Here is a 17,867-nt window from a genome sequence, read left to right on the forward strand (position 1 = left end):
ACTAAATTAAAATGAAGGAACAAATTAGTCCAACGAATGAATAAGTTGTGAACGAATTCATAATTCGCAATAATATCTATTTTTCTGTCATATGCTTAGCTCCATACACCTGTTTTTTTTCTCTAAATATTGTGTGAATAATTAAAAAAAATATTATGTCTAGATTTATTTTTTTTACTCAGGAAACCTGGATAAGTTGGTAAAACTCCCAAAAATGTAGGTAATAAGGTATGTCAAAGTTTTGTATTGAAATATTTGAGTAAGCCATTTCATACATTTAACTAAATATTTTTAGTAGTGGACACTGAGTTTAGCGAATTCAGAAAATGTTAAAGGACACCTATTATGCCCCTTTTTACAAGATGTAATATTGGTCTTAGGTGTCCCCAGAATGTATTTGTGAAGTTACCCCACAGTTAATTTATTATAACCATTTGAAAATGTCATTTTTGGGGCCCGTTTAAAAATGAGCTGTTTTGGTCTATACGACCTTAAATGCAAATGAGCTGCATATCCTCGCCCTGCCTTTGGGTGAGGGCGTCACTTGCCACTATGGCAGTCGGTCTAAGCAGAAGGGTTGAGAGATTGAGAGACCCATGTTTTGAATGTCAGTCGTACATGTTTGAATCGGAATATATAAATAGTCTCTGATCAGACCCAGATGACGAAAAGACTTCGGAAGAATAAACACTAATAAGAATGGACCAGTACGTCTCGGTATGGTTATTTGAAACATTTATGTACTTATAGAGTTGTAATCACGTCCCCTTTGAAATTATGGATGTGCAAAACACACACCGACACACACAAAAACTAACGTTGGCGCAATTTTTTGAAACTACATACGCATACTGTGATAAAGTTTGCTACGTACAAGCGAAATTACATGTATGCGAGGGACCTGTGGCGTCATGTTTATATTATTTGTCATACAGATGCTTCTGTGGCAAATGTGAGAAGATGGCTAACTTACAGAACAACAACATAAATGCAGTTTTAATGCAATATCTTTAAATATATATATATATATATATATATATATATATATATTAAAGTGTGGTTACACACGATACAAAAAAGGTTTATATTATATACACAGACATCCTACGATGACGACGACAACAACTTTAGACCCATTTGTTGTTGAATTGGCTGACATCGACTGAAATGACAATTTGCTCAAAAATCATAAAATACACTTACTGTTGCTGGAGGTGTCGTTGGATCGCAAACAGTAGACGACGATCCACACTTGAGGACTAACTTTGAAGAAAGACCGGCTTTGAATTGACCCTCGTTCACAAAACAGTCAGTCAGACAATGATTCACTCAAACTTATTTACGAAGGAAAGGCGCCACTTAAACTTCCAAAATACAATACATCCACTGTGTTTTTAGTGGCTCTGATGTCGGTGAAAACTACTATGTATGTCACATCTTACAACATAACACTTAGGATTCTAGGAGACATTACCGGCTGTCGTTGAAACAATGGAGGATGGTGTACAGATCACCGAGGGTGTGGTCTATGCCTCAACCACACTGTCAATCAAACCCCTCGCTCAATTCTACGTCACAAAGTGCTGAATCTTAGAACAGCTCGTTCAGAGACAGTGCATATGATTTATTGAGATTGTAAAAGTCATAGCAAAACATTGAACAATACTAAATGTTCATTCACAAAAAAATAACACCTAAAAAGAAAAAGAAAGTTCTAAATACTAATAAAAATGAATTTGTTGGTCATTTTTACTTTTGAGTTTACCCTACTCAAACCAACTATTTTGAGCATTGGGGTTTACAGTAACAACTTTTTCAAAATCCATTTTCATTTGTGTGTGTGTGTCTGGCATAGCATTTGTGGTTATTAGCAAATAATGAATTGTCAGTATGTGTGCACACAAAGCTAACATATGACTTCAGATTATAATCAGCTGGAACAGTCTTCAAAATATCTTCTTTTGTGTTCCACGGAGAAATGAAGTCAAATGGGTTTGGAGGTATGTGAAGGTGAGCAAACGATAACTAAACATCCAACCCTTTTGTACTAGACACAAACAGGGCCATTGATTACTCATTCAATAAAGTTGTTTTCCATTTCTCCAGCAGCCCCATCCTTCCCCCTTTCTCTCCCTTCTTGTTAACATTTGACAAAAATAAGTAGATCTACATTTAGTTAATGATCACCAGCCATGCAAATTGGCTGTTTTGATATTCAGATGATGACTTTTCGGCTGTTTATTTACCTTCCCATATGTCCCTTGGGTGTTTTATGCTAATTTTATTCATTTCTCTGTCCTGAAAATTAGAGCAGGAAGGAAATAGTGAGCAAACAAAAAGGAAAAAGAAGATACTGTTCAAAGAGAAGGGGCCGAGTCGTGTTTATATGAACCGAGCGCCGCAATCGCACAGAAGCAGAGCGTAATTGTTTAGCTGCATGTGAATATGGTGTCTAAAGAGATAGGGAGGTTGTCACATCAATTGGACACAGCAGAGTTCAGTGCATACAGATCCTGTTATTGCGCTTGCGGTGGGCCATGAGGAACGCCAGTCATGTGGGACTTCAGACCTGATGCTCACTGGCCCACACGAGCGATCCTCTGATCTTAACGTGTGCGTTCGGCTGAGGAAATGTCTCAGGGCGTGACGGAGCCCGCGGGGTTTGCGTTCCTCTGGTAATGCATGCAGCTCAGAGGGGGTTGTTTTATTGTCCTACGTGGGTGAGTTTAGTTACTGTTACAGCAGGTTTGTTTACTCCAGGAGATTGTGTATATTGCACTGAATGTGATGAGCTAAGTAATGAACAACACAAATACCTTTCTGGGAACATACATAAACAATTGTGTTGTCTTGTGTATGCCCCTAGTGGCAACGCCATCGCAAAGATAAAGATTGTTTCGGGTGTTAGGGGTTTCCCAAACACTCCTCGCGTCTGAAATTGTTTGGCCAGATGTTGACTTGCTGGGTCATGGGGGAAAAAACCCCAAAACATTATAATATAAAAAGATTTAAGAAAAACTACCAACAACTTTTAGTTAAACTCTTTCCCCGCCAGTGTTTTTGATCAGTTTCACAAAAGATTCATGGCCCTAGATTATTTTGTTGTATGAATACCTGAATATGCAGTACATAAAAAAGTAAAGATTCTCTGCTTTCAACCCCTTAGCTGTCACCCCCCCCCCCTTTTGAGTTTTAACCCCCTTTTTGAACTTAAATGGTTGTAAGTAATTCAAGAATGCTTTGGAATATACCCAAGTTTGGTCTTGTTTTAAAGAAAACACTCAGCAGATTATTGCTGAAATGAAAACACTTCAAAAAATGAAAGTGTGAAAAAGTTATGGAAGTTTAAATTTACAGTAAATACAATGTACTGCACTATATATTTATTTTATTTTATATAAAATATATATTTTACAAAATATTTTAATATAAAATTAAAGCCATAAATCCAACCAAGTTATGTTCCAAATTTGAAGTTGATATCACAAAAATTGAAGTTCCCATGAGATTTTGTTTAGTACCAAAAATAGCCATCGGGTGCCATTGAATTCCATTGAATTTAGTTGTTTACATTATGCCTTAAAAAATTAATACATTTCTGTCCAAATATCAATTTTGTCACAAAATTTGGAACCTTGAGACTCAGACCTTTCTGACAATATGTGTTTTGTTAAGATTAGAAAAGGTTTTGATCATAAATTATGAAATATAATGATGCCCAAAAGGGGAGGAGCCTGATAAAATATGTACCGTTTCTATGGTAACGCAACATTCAATTATAAAACGGTTTTCACAGGATAAATTCTGAGTTTGTAAGCTTTCAAATGATACCTAATTTATAACTACTAAAATATGTGATATAATAAAAAGGCAATAACAAATATTATATTTTAGAGGATAATATATATATATATATATATATATATATAATAAGTTTAAGAGGATAATATACTATAATGTTTTTATTTTTTAATGAAAATTACTAGATTATATGTTTTATTATGAACTTTTAGCATAAAAACAGAAGTTTCAATGATTAAAAGTGGGTGCATCAACTTTTTGTGACAAAGATCAGACCTCCTGTTATGATGCAGATTTTTTGAGGTGAAGATTAATATGTATGTTTATTTGAAAAACAGTAAATGCAAAGCAATATCTAAAACAATTCACAAACTCTTTCTTTTTGTCACAGTTTCGGAAGCCGCACCAATATGAAAGTGTACATTTAGAGATTATTCAGAAACAATAGAAGAAATGAAATCTATTTCTCTTTTGGAAAACAAAAGTAAAGGCTGTTTTCATGGACTAAAGCGATGATACCCTTGAAGAACCACAATATAACTTTAGCACAACAAAAGACATGGACTCAAATGAAAGTTCAGCGCGGCTGTAAACATCAACTTCATTGCTCTTTTTTCCTCTAGGCCCTGAAACTCATTTAGCTAATTTAAACAAAACATTCATTTTCATTGTTGTGGTTGTCACTCACTGTTATGTAAAAAGATGGATAGCATCTGTTCATAAATAAAAGTAGACTTAGGCCATAAAGAAAAAAGAAAAAAAAATGCAATAAGACTTTCTATGACGCTCATTTATTTGGTTGTTTCTTTAATGGGCACAATTTTCACACACACTCTCTCTAGTTTAATTAGTTAATCTTGCTAATTTGTTTAATCTGTTAATAATGTCTTTTTCCAACCTTAAATTGTTGTTGTTTAAAAGTTGTTGTTTTTTTTAGGAACATTATGTTTGAGTTTAAAAAAGATTTCATTTTCACCACATCTCAAAATATGCATTTTGTTGTGGAAATGACACCATTATATTTCTTGAAGTTGTAGCCATGGATATGTAACTATTCTGATTGAATAGTGTGGGATTGATTGATTGATTGATTGATTGATTGATTGATTGATTGATTGATTGATTGATTGATTGATTGATTGATTGATTGATTGAGCTTCATGTTTAAAGTAATGACTATTTAACCACCCATTTTTCCATGTAATATGTAATGCTGAAGGCTCTATTGAACTGTCAGACACTGACCCCAGATCCTTTATAGATTTACTCTTAAGTCCTGTTCCTAACCCTATGACCTCTGACCTTTAAGTCACATGACACAAGGAGGTATCCACGGCAACATCAAAGTAGTTTTTGCACACACACTTATGCACCAGCCAATTAGAGAGGTTTCATGAGTAAGCACGAAACGCTTTTATCACATTGCGTTTTTGTTGCAGTGCATTTTAAAAACATTCCAGTAAACACGCTTAAAATTGCAAAAAGAAAACAAAAAGTTTAACCAAAGCATAATTTACATATTTGGACATCTGAATTTTTGATAATTAGAAGCAGCAACTAACCTTAAACTAAACCTAAATCCTAACCGTAACCCTATAGTAAATGTATATATAGTAAACGTAGTTTATTTGTGTAATTACACTCACTGTAAAACCTAACAGTTGTACTAGCTCATAACTAATGAGGTGAGTACAGTCAAATGTCCTTATGCAGTTGAACAAACTATTAAGTATTGAGCTCTGTTGACATTTATGCCACTTTAATTGAATAGGGCTCAAAATTTGATAGTTAATTTGTGTGGATCACTCAAAAAGTTTAGGAGTAGTGGCATGACGTCATGACGTGGTGGGTGGGTCTTATCTCTGCCTCAGGAAAGCTGAGTCAGCCATCTTGAATTTGCCTTCATGCGGAGAAGTTTTCATGGAAGTTTTTACAGTTTAATTTGTTTTTATTCGTTTGCAATGCATTTTTTATCCCCTCACTTCAAACCAAGACCTCAGTTTTCTCATCTTTGACCTGCCGTCATTTCAGCGCCGTCTTATCAGCGCCGTCTTATCAGCCCTGATTTGGTAAGTAATGCTAACATTTTTTGTTGTTGTTTTTAATTGAATTTCGATAAATAGTCTTACATTTGGAACTGGGAATACATGTATATAATATGCACAGTGAATATTTGTTGTAAATAGTTTACAAATCCGAGTAATTGTAACTAAAAATGTTTGAATCTAACAACGGTGTACAGTTGGCGGGTTTCCGGAAGAACTACATTTCACATAATGCATGTTTTCCCGGGACATTGACGTAGAGAAACGACCGTGAGTTTGAATTTTCTCGTGGAGTCCGAAACGCTCCTACTGTCTATGGTCCGAAAGCGTAACGTTAACTTATCCCTGCTTCCCAGTTTCTGCCGGCTGTTGTTTTCGCTGGTAATGCATGTAAAGTAACGTTTTACTTATTTGTAAGTGTCCGCGTTAAACAGTAAGTATTTCACGTTGACGGGCTGTGTGTTTGTGTGCAGGGCCATCGTGAATCAAACAATGCTAAACAACATAATGTCAGTGTGTTATCATGAAACCAACAAGGTCTTTGTGTGTATTTCTTTCCAGGCTCGAGTGTTTGGTTGTGAGATGATCATCTAGGAATCTTTTTTAAAAGTTCAGGTAGGATGTATGTTAATGTTATGTTAATGTTATGTTATGTTAATAAATAATGTTATTAACAATTGGTTTTATTTTGTGTTTCCACTGTCATTCTTTTGCCATTTCTTTAGATGCTTTTATCACTTGAACCCTTTATTAATACTTTGTTAGTATTAATGAAACAAAACATCAACAGAAATAGCATATACACACACACAACTTTGATGCGGTGCTTGTTATTAACTAACTTTTCATTTTACTAAAATTACTGTACAATGAATGTTTTTGATAGATTTGAAAATTTTGGATTTTTATCTGTAAATTTACTTTTTTATATTTAATTTATCATTATGTATCGTTTAAAAAATGTTTTTAGAACATTGACTAATCATCTTTGTGTGCATGTTGTGTATAGATATTGGACTTGAGTGCTACAGAGAGTCAGCGTTTCGCCATCAGACAGTTGCCAATAGGTGAGATTTGTAAATTGTTTACTGATATGATTTTTTTTTAAAAGCAGATTGAAATTAAAAGTATTCTCTATTTGATAACATTATACAGCCTGTTTTAAATTAAAGAATGACAAATAACTTTCTATTTTGACATTGGTTCTGACTCATCCCTAGTAGAATTGCCCTTGTTTTTCCTACCTGGCAACTGAAAACTTAAACTAAAAATACGTTCACAAGTCTCTCCATGTATTGCAGAGTTTCACCGAATCAACAACATTAACCTGCGCAATCAGTTCTACAAGGAGCTGGACAGACACACGCCTAAACTCATCACCTCGTTCAGAGACAAGGCCACCAAGACTGTCAAGACAGTGGAGGAGCTAGCCAAACTCATGAGGATTTATGACCTTCAGGTGAATTTTAAACTTAACATGATTCAGAAACAGATTATTTACAGATTATATTCAGTCAACTATAAGAAACCATAGTGAATTGACTGGACTGTGCCCTGAGGCTAATAGATTATTCCATGAACAACATTGTCATATCATCAGAGATAGACATCCTGACAAGATGTATTCTATCAGAAAGAGGTACCTTTAAAAGATACTTTCAGTTTCAATTTGAAGATATCAAAATAACTACTGTCTGTATTCATGAAATTTTGTTTACAATTTTAAGTTTTTTTCCTTTTTTGTGTTATTCAAGTATTTACAATAGAAAGTAATTTATTTGAAAAATGTTTTAATGAAGAAATGGTGAACCAAAAACACTGAATCTACCATTCTATAGCAAAGACCACCATCAGAATATGGAGCTATTTAACACTTTTCTCTTTTTTAAGTGTTTGTTCTGCATTTGTGTAATTACTTTTGTAATGTATATTTTTTGTCCATCTAGGAACAACGTGATATAAATATGAGATGGGACCTCATCCTTGGTGCACTTCCTGTCTACCTGCATGAAGATTCTTTAAGTTCTTCAGGACCTGTAATGTAAGTGTACTGTCCTCACTATCAATCCCTTTGCCTTGCTATTCGGTCAGCTTAAACATATCTCTCCAAAAACTATAGGAAAACCAGGCGGGTATTTCAGAAAGCAGGTTATGTGAAAACTCTTGACTTATCCATTCCAGAGGGCTATTCCAGAAAGGAGGTTCAACAAACTCTAAGCCTAACCCTGAACTCTGAGTTGACTTACCCTGAGTTTTTAGTTGCAGAATAGCTGATCTGAGTTAGGTAATTCAACTCCGAGTATGTTAACACTTGAGTTGAGCTTGTGCTTCACGAGCAGTATAAAGCCATCAATGGAGCTCTGATACTGTGATTCTCCATGGCAATCAGGAAGCATAGATTTAACTTAATCTCTGGGTCTGTTACTGTGGTAACTTACGTTGTGAACCTAAAGATTTGCTTGAAGAAACCCTGAGTCTTACGGAGCTGCCTGGCAGCAGCTGTCCTTTCTTTTTCAGTCCAATCATGTTGAAGCAGAAATAATTCACATAGTTTGATTAATTTTGATGAGCTCTCACTCCCTGACAAGGACTGAACCGAACAGTAGACCGCTCTCTCATCAGTCCGCAATTTATATACTTCGGCCGCACAGTGAATATCAGACTACATGTCATTGCTGATGTGCTCTCAGATCAGAACAATCGTCTTTGTTTTAGCTTTTTTTTTTTCACCAGCCGGCAGAAAAAGAGAAATAACTAATAATACTATAATAATAATATTTTAGAGTACCTAACTCATATCAGCTATTCTGCAACTGAAAACTCATGGTAAGTCAACGCAGAGTTCAGGGTTAGGCTTAGAGTTTGTTGAACCTCCTTTCTGGAATAGCCCCCAGGACCTGAGTTGTTATTCTTGAGTAAACTGATATTCTCAAGTTATTATAAATGAAAAGGTAAGTATAAAGCTTTCCACAAAAAGTATGCCAACAGATAGGTGTGAAACTAACATAAGATATAAGCATATGTAAAAAAAATAGTTTAAACATGTAGCTTAGTAGTAGTCTAAGTGTCAGTAATGTTTAGAGATCATTGGCATGATTTGTATCCTTGAGGGGCTAAACTCATTCTTGTATTATTTGTGTTTTATAGTCAGGAGTTGGTCCAGACCTCACCGATACTCCAGTGGCTCTCCTGACAGTCGTAACGGATAACACTACTGATGCAGCCCTCTTCTGCCCTGAGAGTATCTGTCGTGAAGGATAAAATACTTGCAAGCTCCTTTTGTGTCTTTTTAAAAGCACATTGTTGAATAAAAAAAGTTGCTAAATTGTCACAGTGGTGTCACTTCATCTTTTCTGACATTATTAGCTGAGTAAAATTGTGTAGTTGGCTGACATCAGGATTTTAGTTTAGAGTAAATGTTGAGTGCATATCCCACTTTATGAGTAGAAAACTATAGGAAATTTAGTGCATTTCCTACATTTCCCAGTTTAAGAAAAGTGAAAATTAAGTATATATCTGACATTTTATGAGTTTAAGAAAAGTGAAAATTTGAGTGTATTTCCAACATTTTATGATCTGAAGATAATTGAAATTTTTGAGTGAATTACTCTCTAATTTTAAGTTGAGAAATATCAATATTTTTAAGTTAACATTGAGATAATTTAAGGCAACATTAAATATAACTTTTAATTTAAGTAAACTTAAAACTTTTAAAAACATCACTCAAATATTTTTGTGTAATCTGTTACAAAATAATTTTTGAGTTCTGTGAACTTATCCGGGTTTACAGTGCTGTAACAATATCTTAAAAGAAAGTATAACCAAATTAAATACAATGGGCAAAGAAAATTATTTTTTTTTTTGTTTTGTTTTTTTTTTTTAGCTCTACTGAGACATTACAGTCGTTTTATGTATTATTTATTTGAAATAAATCTGGCCTAAAAGAATTTCACAGACCAAGGTTTCAGTTTACCTTTGTGTCTGCAGTGCAGTGCTGAAACTCACAAAGGGAGTATCGCACACACACACACACACACACACACACTGTTACAAAATGTCAATACTCCAAGCCTCCAGGGAAGTGGAGTCACCTGGGTGAAGTTAGCCGTCCCTCTGGGAGAAGTGCCAGAGACAGTAGTTGGAACTAGTTCATAAAGAGTCCCTGACTGAAAGTCCTTCACTGTGTTTGGCTCCACATGTTTGCATGTTTCTTTATAAACTTCTCATTCCACCAGAGATTTGCACATTTGTTCAGCGAGTACTTAGATATGGATAGCTGAACCTGCATTACAGTGAAAATGCTTGAAATTGGAGCAGTGTGTGGTAGAACTGTTCGTATGGCTGTGTTTAAAATGTTCCTGATAATAGTCTGTGTTCGTAGATTGCAGTCGATGTCCTGCTTTAGGCCTATTCATGTGGAGTGATTTGTTTTGCTCATATTTTCTCTACTTTTTCAGAGCTGTGGATGTTTTTGCGTTTGAAGAAAGAATAAAAATTAAAGGCATAGTAGGCTACACACCAAAAAATTAATTAATGACTTTTTTTTTTTGTCTTTGTGGAACATAAAAGATGTTTAAAAGATGTTTAGCGGAATGCTTGTGCTGCTCTTTTCTATACAGTGAAAGTGGATGGGGACTGGAGCTGTTAAGCTCCAAAATGCCTTTTTTCATCATTTATACATTTAGACCAGGTTAACAGATGTTTTTTGTGGGGTTTTTGTCTTTTTTCATGTGTTTAAAGGCATAGTTTTTTTTTGTTCCCATATGTAGAACATAGAATAGAATGTTTACGCTTCTCTTTTCAATACAAGTAAAGCGGATTGGGGACTGGAGCTGTCAAGCTTTTCAACTTTTTTGAAACATCACATTACAAAACTATGTAACTAAGCTAACTTTTTAGGGTTTTCAGGTCCATGTAATGTTTTTTTTTTATTATTAATTTTTTTTTTTTTTGGGGGGGGGGGGGGGGGTCGAGAGGGGTATTCTTTAAAAGGCAAAGTTCACCAAAATTGGAAAATTATTTTTTAAATTACTTAAAGGGATAGTTTACTTTGAAATTAATTTTTGGTATGTTTTAGCTTACCTCAAGGGCATCCAAGATGTAGGTGTCTTTGTTTCCTCAGTATTTTCAATTTTGATATTTTTTGGTCAAACCGTTGTCTGTCAGTCATATAATGGAGGTCTATGGTCACCACCTCAAAGAGCATACACAGAGAAGTCCAAATTAAACATGATTTAATGACTCATAAATGTAAGTACACACTGATGGCCTAAGACACGAAACGAGCGGTTTGTGTGAGAAAATGAACACTATTTATATCGTTTTTACCTCAGTCTGCGCAAGCGCCAGAAAGCACCGGAAGTGATCTCTCGCGTGGTTGCGAAAAAAAAATTCAACGGTGTCTGTTGATATATCAAAATTGTCTTCCATTGCGATTTCCTGTATATCTAAATATGTTTAAATCTTCACAGTGAAGGATAACACTTTTAAAATCTCTGTGTAAACAATGAGTGACGTAAACACGCGAGAGATCACTTCCGCCGTTTTCCGGCACATCACTTGGAAATGGCTGTGGTTACAAGAGTCAAAAACAATATAAATACTGTTCGTTTTCTCACACAAACCGCTCGTTTCGTATCTTAGGCCATCAATGTGTACTTACATTTACGAGTCATTAAATCATGTTTAATTTGGACTTCTCTGTGCATGCTCTTTGAGGTGGTGACCATAGACCTCCATTATATGACTGACAGACAAGGACGGTTTGACATAAAAATATCAAAATTGAAAATACTGCGGAAACAAAGACACCTACATCTTGGATGCCCTTGAGGTAAGCTAAAACATATCAAAAATTAATTTCAAAGTGAACTATCCCTTTAATTTATAATTTTTGCATTTAACCATCTACTAAACTTGCTGTCATTTGAAACCATATTGCTGTTTTTGTTACTCTAGAACACAATAGAGGATATTTAGTAGAATGTACAGTTAAAGTGGATGGGGACTGGAGCTGTTAAGCTCCAAGATGTCAATTTTCTCCTCTTTGAAATACTTTTTTTTTTTTTTCACCCAAACCATCACAGTACAGTGTTGTTAAGCTGATTTCATAGGGTTTTCTAGATTTGCATATTGTATTTTTATTTTATTTTTTTCTGGGTGTTTCAGTGAGTGGCCGTTTCAGTTTTGGCTACTTTGATTTTGCTTTTTAACATACAAAATAGGGTGAATTTAGGTTGATTGGTTGAATTCACCCCTTTCCACTTTTATTGCGAGGAAATCAGTTAAATAGACATTCTGCAAATATCTATTTTTGTGTCATACATTTTTTGTGTCAATGACTCCATATATTCGACATTTTGGCAGCGAAGTCTCATTAACTAAACATCTGTTATCACAAGCATTTGTCTGTTGACTTGGGATTTGTCCTCGACCTATCCTTATCCCGAAAATCAATATCAATACAGTACTAAGTCAGAGATAAATAGGCGGGGATTTTCAGCTGGTGTTGTGAATGGTGTTTGTTTAGTATCTCTTTCCACAGGGCTTCAGAGTGAAAGCAGATAGCGCATCTAATGATCTGCAGCATTGCAGAGTCTCTCAAACCTCCTGTGAACTGATCCTTCGCACAGTCTCTCAAAGGTAGATGAATCCCACCCTTATCTCCCCTCCGCACGGCCAGATACACACTGATTGAGAAAGATCCCAGTTGTCTCGGCTGCTGTAGTGTATGGTGGGTTTTTGGGGGGAGGGCGGATGGCAAATGGGCCGAGAGAAGAGAGCCAACAGGTACTGCATCACACCGACACAACAAATTAGATTCAGCCACCAGGGGAGGGAAAGGAAAAGTCGTCCGAAGAGCGAATTAAAACATTGGTTTACTGTAGATGGAGTCTGTGCCGCGATAAAGTCCTCACCAGATACGGATCTGGGAGACGACCTTCTTTGAGGTCAGCCAATCCCATCATGCTTTGTGGCATGAGACAAATAAAGAGTGCCCAGGAAAAATAAAAAGGGAAAATCTAGTTTCAAGTGTGAAATGCCTAAAATGATAGTTCTGCGAACTGTCATATTTTTATTCATGTTGGTTGAAACTGGCTGTACATCCTTATTTTCAGAAATGTTTTAAATATCTATCTATCTATCTATCTATCTATCTATCTATCTATCTATCTATCTATCTATCTATCTATCTATCTATCTATCTATCTATCTATCTATCTATCTATCTATCTATCTATCTATCTATCTATCTATCTATCTATCTATCTATCTATCTATCTATCTATCTATCTATCTATCTATCTGTCTGTCTGTCTATATATCTACCTACCTACTAGGGGTTTCACAACCACTGATTTTTGCTAGTCGACTAGTTTTGCATAACAGTCGACGACTAGTCGTTAAATGGTTTATTCTAGGGGTGTGCGACAACACGAATAGTAAATGTCTCCACGATCTGCTTTTGAAGAAATATGGTAGTAGTATCGTGTTACAGTGCATTCTATCAGTTCTGGCGCCTCTCAACTGTACAACGCGACGTAGCCTACACATCACACGTTAAGGAATAGGTACGGGACACTGCAATTCACAAAAGTTCATTGTTTGCATAAGCCTTGCCGGTTAAACATTTAATTCACGCGCTGTTCTAACGTGCGCTTTCCTGAGCGCGCGGCATATCCCCGACGCTCACAGGCATTAGAAGCCTGTCAAACAGCGCCTGAATACTGGACTAAGTTATCTTTCAAGTCTTATTATGCTAATATGTCTAAAGTGCAGCCTCCCCATATAGAAAGTGAAAGCAAACATTTGAGAGAAAATCTGGTGTAGGCTAATATGCGTCTAAACACGTCGCGTGCTGGTCTAAAAGCGAGAGTAGTACTCGTATTTTCCGCACTATAAAGCGCACTATATACAAATGTTTAATTGGCATCTTTTTTCAAACGACCCGACCGACCGCGACCCGAATAACATTAAAAACATTTTTGGATGACCCGTAACTACGGGTAAACGCGGGTGACCGCAGGCACCCGCTCATTTCGGATCAACCCGCGCATCACTGATAGATAGATAGATAGATAGATAGATAGATAGATAGATAGATAGATAGATAGATAGATAGATAGATAGATAGACAGACAGACAGACAGACAGACAGACAGACAGACAGACAGACAGACATAGACAGACAGACAGACAGACAGATAGACAGACACACAGGCAGACAGACAGATAGACAGACAGACAGATAGATAGATAGATAGATAGATAGACAGACAGACAGACAGACAGACAGACAGACAGACAGACAGACAGACAGACAGACAGACAGACAGACAGACATAGATAGATAGATAGATAGATAGATAGATAGATAGATAGATAGATAGATAGATAGATAGATAGATAGATAGATAGAAAGACAGACAGACAGACAGACAGATAGACAGACACACAGGCAGACAGACAGATAGACAGACAGACAGACATAGATAGACAGACAGACAGATAGACAGACAGATAGACAGACAGACAGACATAGATAGATAGATAGAGATAGATAGATAGATAGATAGATAGATAGATAGATAGATAGATAGATAGATAGATAGATAGATAGATAGATAGATAGACAGACAGACAGACAGACAGACAGACAGACAGACAGACAGATAGATAGACACACAGGCAGACAGACAGACAGACAGACAGACAGACAGATAGATAGATAGATAGATAGATAGATAGACAGACAGACAGACAGACAGACAGACAGACAGACAGACAGACAGACAGACAGACAGACAGACAGACAGACAGACAGACAGACAGACAGACAGACAGATAGATAGATAGATAGATAGATAGATAGATAGATAGATAGATAGATAGATAGATAGATAGTATTTTTTCCAGAAGTTGTGGTTACTATAGTGCAGTTTTTGTACAGGAAGAAACCCACTAAATGAACAAAAGCACTTTTCTTTATCGACAGCAGATCAATTTTCCTTTATTTTATGCTATTAGACTACTTTTATTGAACCGCTGTTATTTATACAGGAACAGGCCATTTGTAAATCCAGTCTCTCGCTGTTTTTCCGAGTAGTTCATGCTGATCAGTAAGTCTTCAGAGAAATTGCTTTTGAGTTCTTGCTTTGTATGGTTCCATCATTGCTCCGCGCGACGGGAATGACCTTTGGAAGCTGCATCCACCCAGGAACCAAGCATGCGGAATTCTTCTCCGTCGTCACATGACCGCCTTCAGTCATTCAGCACCAGACAACTACAGATATCGCAGGGCTTATGGAATCGCTTATGCAATAACGCAGCTCTCAATATGAGTGCATAATTGGACTAATTCTTATCATTACGGGTCAGGCCATGAGACCGGAGTAGTGGCTTTTCGATATTTTAGATGTTATTTCAAAATCTATTCGGTCACAATTAAACATCAATACGTCTGACTGAGCCTTTGGTGTCAGTTCTGGTTGAGAGATATAATGGTAAATGACTGGATCGATGCCTCTCTTCATATGAGGTTGATATCCGTCACAGCAGATGGATTTTGACGTGTCTCTGCATACGGTCCTGGCACAGACTGCAGAATAAGTAGCTGCATAACAGACATTTACTCGAGATCCCTGCGGAGAAACGCTGGTGTGCTCATGCGTTCGCTTCTTACGTCAAGACCATTTTTTTTAGCCATTAGGGAGCGGTGGATGCTCTACTTCACATTCACACCGGCTGTATTAAACTCAGATCCATGATGAAACCATGAAAACCATCACACACCTGTACTGTCCACAAACATTCAGTTATCTACATCTAGATAAGCTTTAGGGCATCGTTTGATAAAAAAAAAAAAAAAAAACATTTTTCTTGAACATATGTCACAAGATAAGGATACCTATTTTTACAACCATTAAGACGTTGTGCAATTTTGCTTTATTTTAATGACATTTTACTTATTTTAGTAATTTCAATTATTTTAAAGGGACAGTTCATCCCAAAATAAAAAATTCTGTCCATTTACTCACCCTGATTTTTTTTTTCTAAACCTGTATGAGTTTCTATATTTTAAAGAATGTTGGTAATCAAACAGTTGGTGGTAGCCATTGACTTCCAAGAGCCCCTTTCACACGCGCGTTGATCCCGGGAAATTGCCAGAACGCCTTTTGTGTGAACGCAAACACGACCCGGGATTGATACCGGCATCGATGCCGGGTTGGGGACCTACAGTAGTAAAATTGCCGGGATCAGTCCCGGAACGTGCGCTGTGTGAACAAAAGCCAGGACCAATGCCGTAAGGGCTGTGTGCCATCGCGCGACTCTGTTGCTCTTAGAAGAAAGTTTGTGTTCGCCATCAACAAAGAAAGGACGAACAAATGTCTGCAAACTGGAACGAAGCAGAGACCAGGAGCTCCTCACTATCCGTGCTGAAGCTGAGATCGTTCACCAGCTTTGTAGAACGGTGTGGGCGTGTACATGTTTTCGACGCGTACGCCATGTGCCTTTCCTGGATCATTACGGGTTGTGTGTGAACGCACTCAAAGATCCCGGCAAATCACTGGCAGTGTGAATGAACCGAAATCAAACAATCCCGGGACAAATGCCGGGTCAAATTACCCGTGTATTTTCCGGAATCTCTGTGTGAAAGCCATGCCATGGAAGTCAGTGGTGAAGTCAACTGTCTGGTTAGCAACATAAATGACCTCAGAGACCAATCTTAAACATTCTTCCGGTTCCTTCATGACCAGCGAGGACACCCTTTAGCTCCCTCCCTGTTTTGATATTGCCTCTGATGCCAATCCCAACCTCTCTTAGCTCTGTGTTTCATTTTCTCCTGGTCAGCGGTGGTAGTCTCCAGGTCCACCTGCTTTACCTAGGTGGTCGTCAGCTACGCCTTGGTGCTCACCAGCCCCTCCTTCCCCACCGTGGTGGTCCACCGTCTTGCTAAGGAGGTCTTCTTCCATCTTGGTTTTAATTCTCTGCTTGTTCCCTTGGATTTTTACTAGCTTTGATTTTGGACTAGCTTACAGTGAAAACATTGAACCAAACTATTTAAATGTTCAGCAAGCAATCTCATTGGCTGCAGGATCAGCAGACCCAATAAGATTGTGCCTGCGCCCTCTAGAGTTTCGTGATTGAAATATTTACATTTATATATTGAATGTGTGTGTGTGTGCAGCCCATTCTCTCCCCCAAGGCGTCACCTAACTGACGCCTTGGGAAGCATTTGACCATGCTTCAATATCTGCCGCTTTAGGCGCCCTTTAGCGTCAGTTAAATGACGCCGTAGGATTGCGTCATGTAACTGACGCTAAAGGGCGCCTAAAACGTCAAATATTGAAGTATGGTCAAAGGTGCGGCCTTGGGGTGAGAATGCGTTGGTGTGTGTGTATTACATTGGTATCTGTCCGAAACGCTACTGTTTTGACTCGTATGAATATTTTAAAATTATTCTGTGTAGAATCCCTTACAGCAGCTTTTTATTTCGCATACTTTTGGTTTTTATTGGTCTAAGCTTATTGCAGATGCACTGCTGAAGTTTCATCAGAAAGGAAAGAACCAAAGTCTGCCATTAATTTAAACATGGTGGATATAACCTAATCTCTCAACCAACGTTACTGATGCACAACTTTCTCTTTTGTCATTGAGCATTCTGGATCAGCATCTGGAGCCCCATAGACTCATAAATCCCCTCTGGCTTTGTGTATGAGTGAAGACTAAGGACTGTGCTAATGAGCATCTGCATAAGTAGAGGCAGTTTGTCTCAACCCAGTGGGAGTCTCCCATTCAAATGCACTAAAACAAAGACACCGCAATGGCTTCAAAAGAAACTCAGGAAGAAGAAAGTGAAATCCATGCCGGCTGGCTCAAAGAACTCCAAATGCAAATGGATTTGTTTAGGATTAGACATGTGAATCCTTTAGAAAGAGAAAAAAAGGACTTTCCTCCTCCAATCTTGGCTTTTCAGATTAATGTAGCACTGGTGAGTGACAATTCCCAGCATCAGTCCAG

At 37.1% G+C, this 17,867-nt stretch overlaps 1 long non-coding RNA gene across 3 annotated transcripts; it reads left to right on the forward strand.

Moving 5' to 3' along the window:
* The first annotated feature begins 5,454 nt into the window (after positions 1–5,454).
* LOC120492239 (uncharacterized) lies at positions 5,455–9,177 on the forward strand. Of its 3 annotated transcripts, none has more exons than XR_016145781.1 (6): positions 5,455–5,870; positions 6,408–6,461; positions 6,856–6,913; positions 7,148–7,305; positions 7,793–7,887; positions 8,994–9,177. It is a non-coding gene; the product is annotated as an uncharacterized LOC120492239 (long non-coding RNA). The 3 variants fall into 3 exon arrangements; XR_016145780.1 differs by lacking the exon at positions 5,455–5,870 and adding an exon at positions 5,878–6,279; XR_016145782.1 differs by lacking the exon at positions 5,455–5,870 and adding an exon at positions 5,878–6,259.
* Positions 9,178–17,867: the final 8,690 nt, after the last annotated feature.

This window comes from Pimephales promelas, chromosome 2 (assembly GCF_988280905.1).
Source record: "Pimephales promelas chromosome 2, fPimPro1.hap1.1, whole genome shotgun sequence".
NCBI classification, from domain to species: domain Eukaryota; kingdom Metazoa; phylum Chordata; class Actinopteri; order Cypriniformes; family Leuciscidae; genus Pimephales; species Pimephales promelas.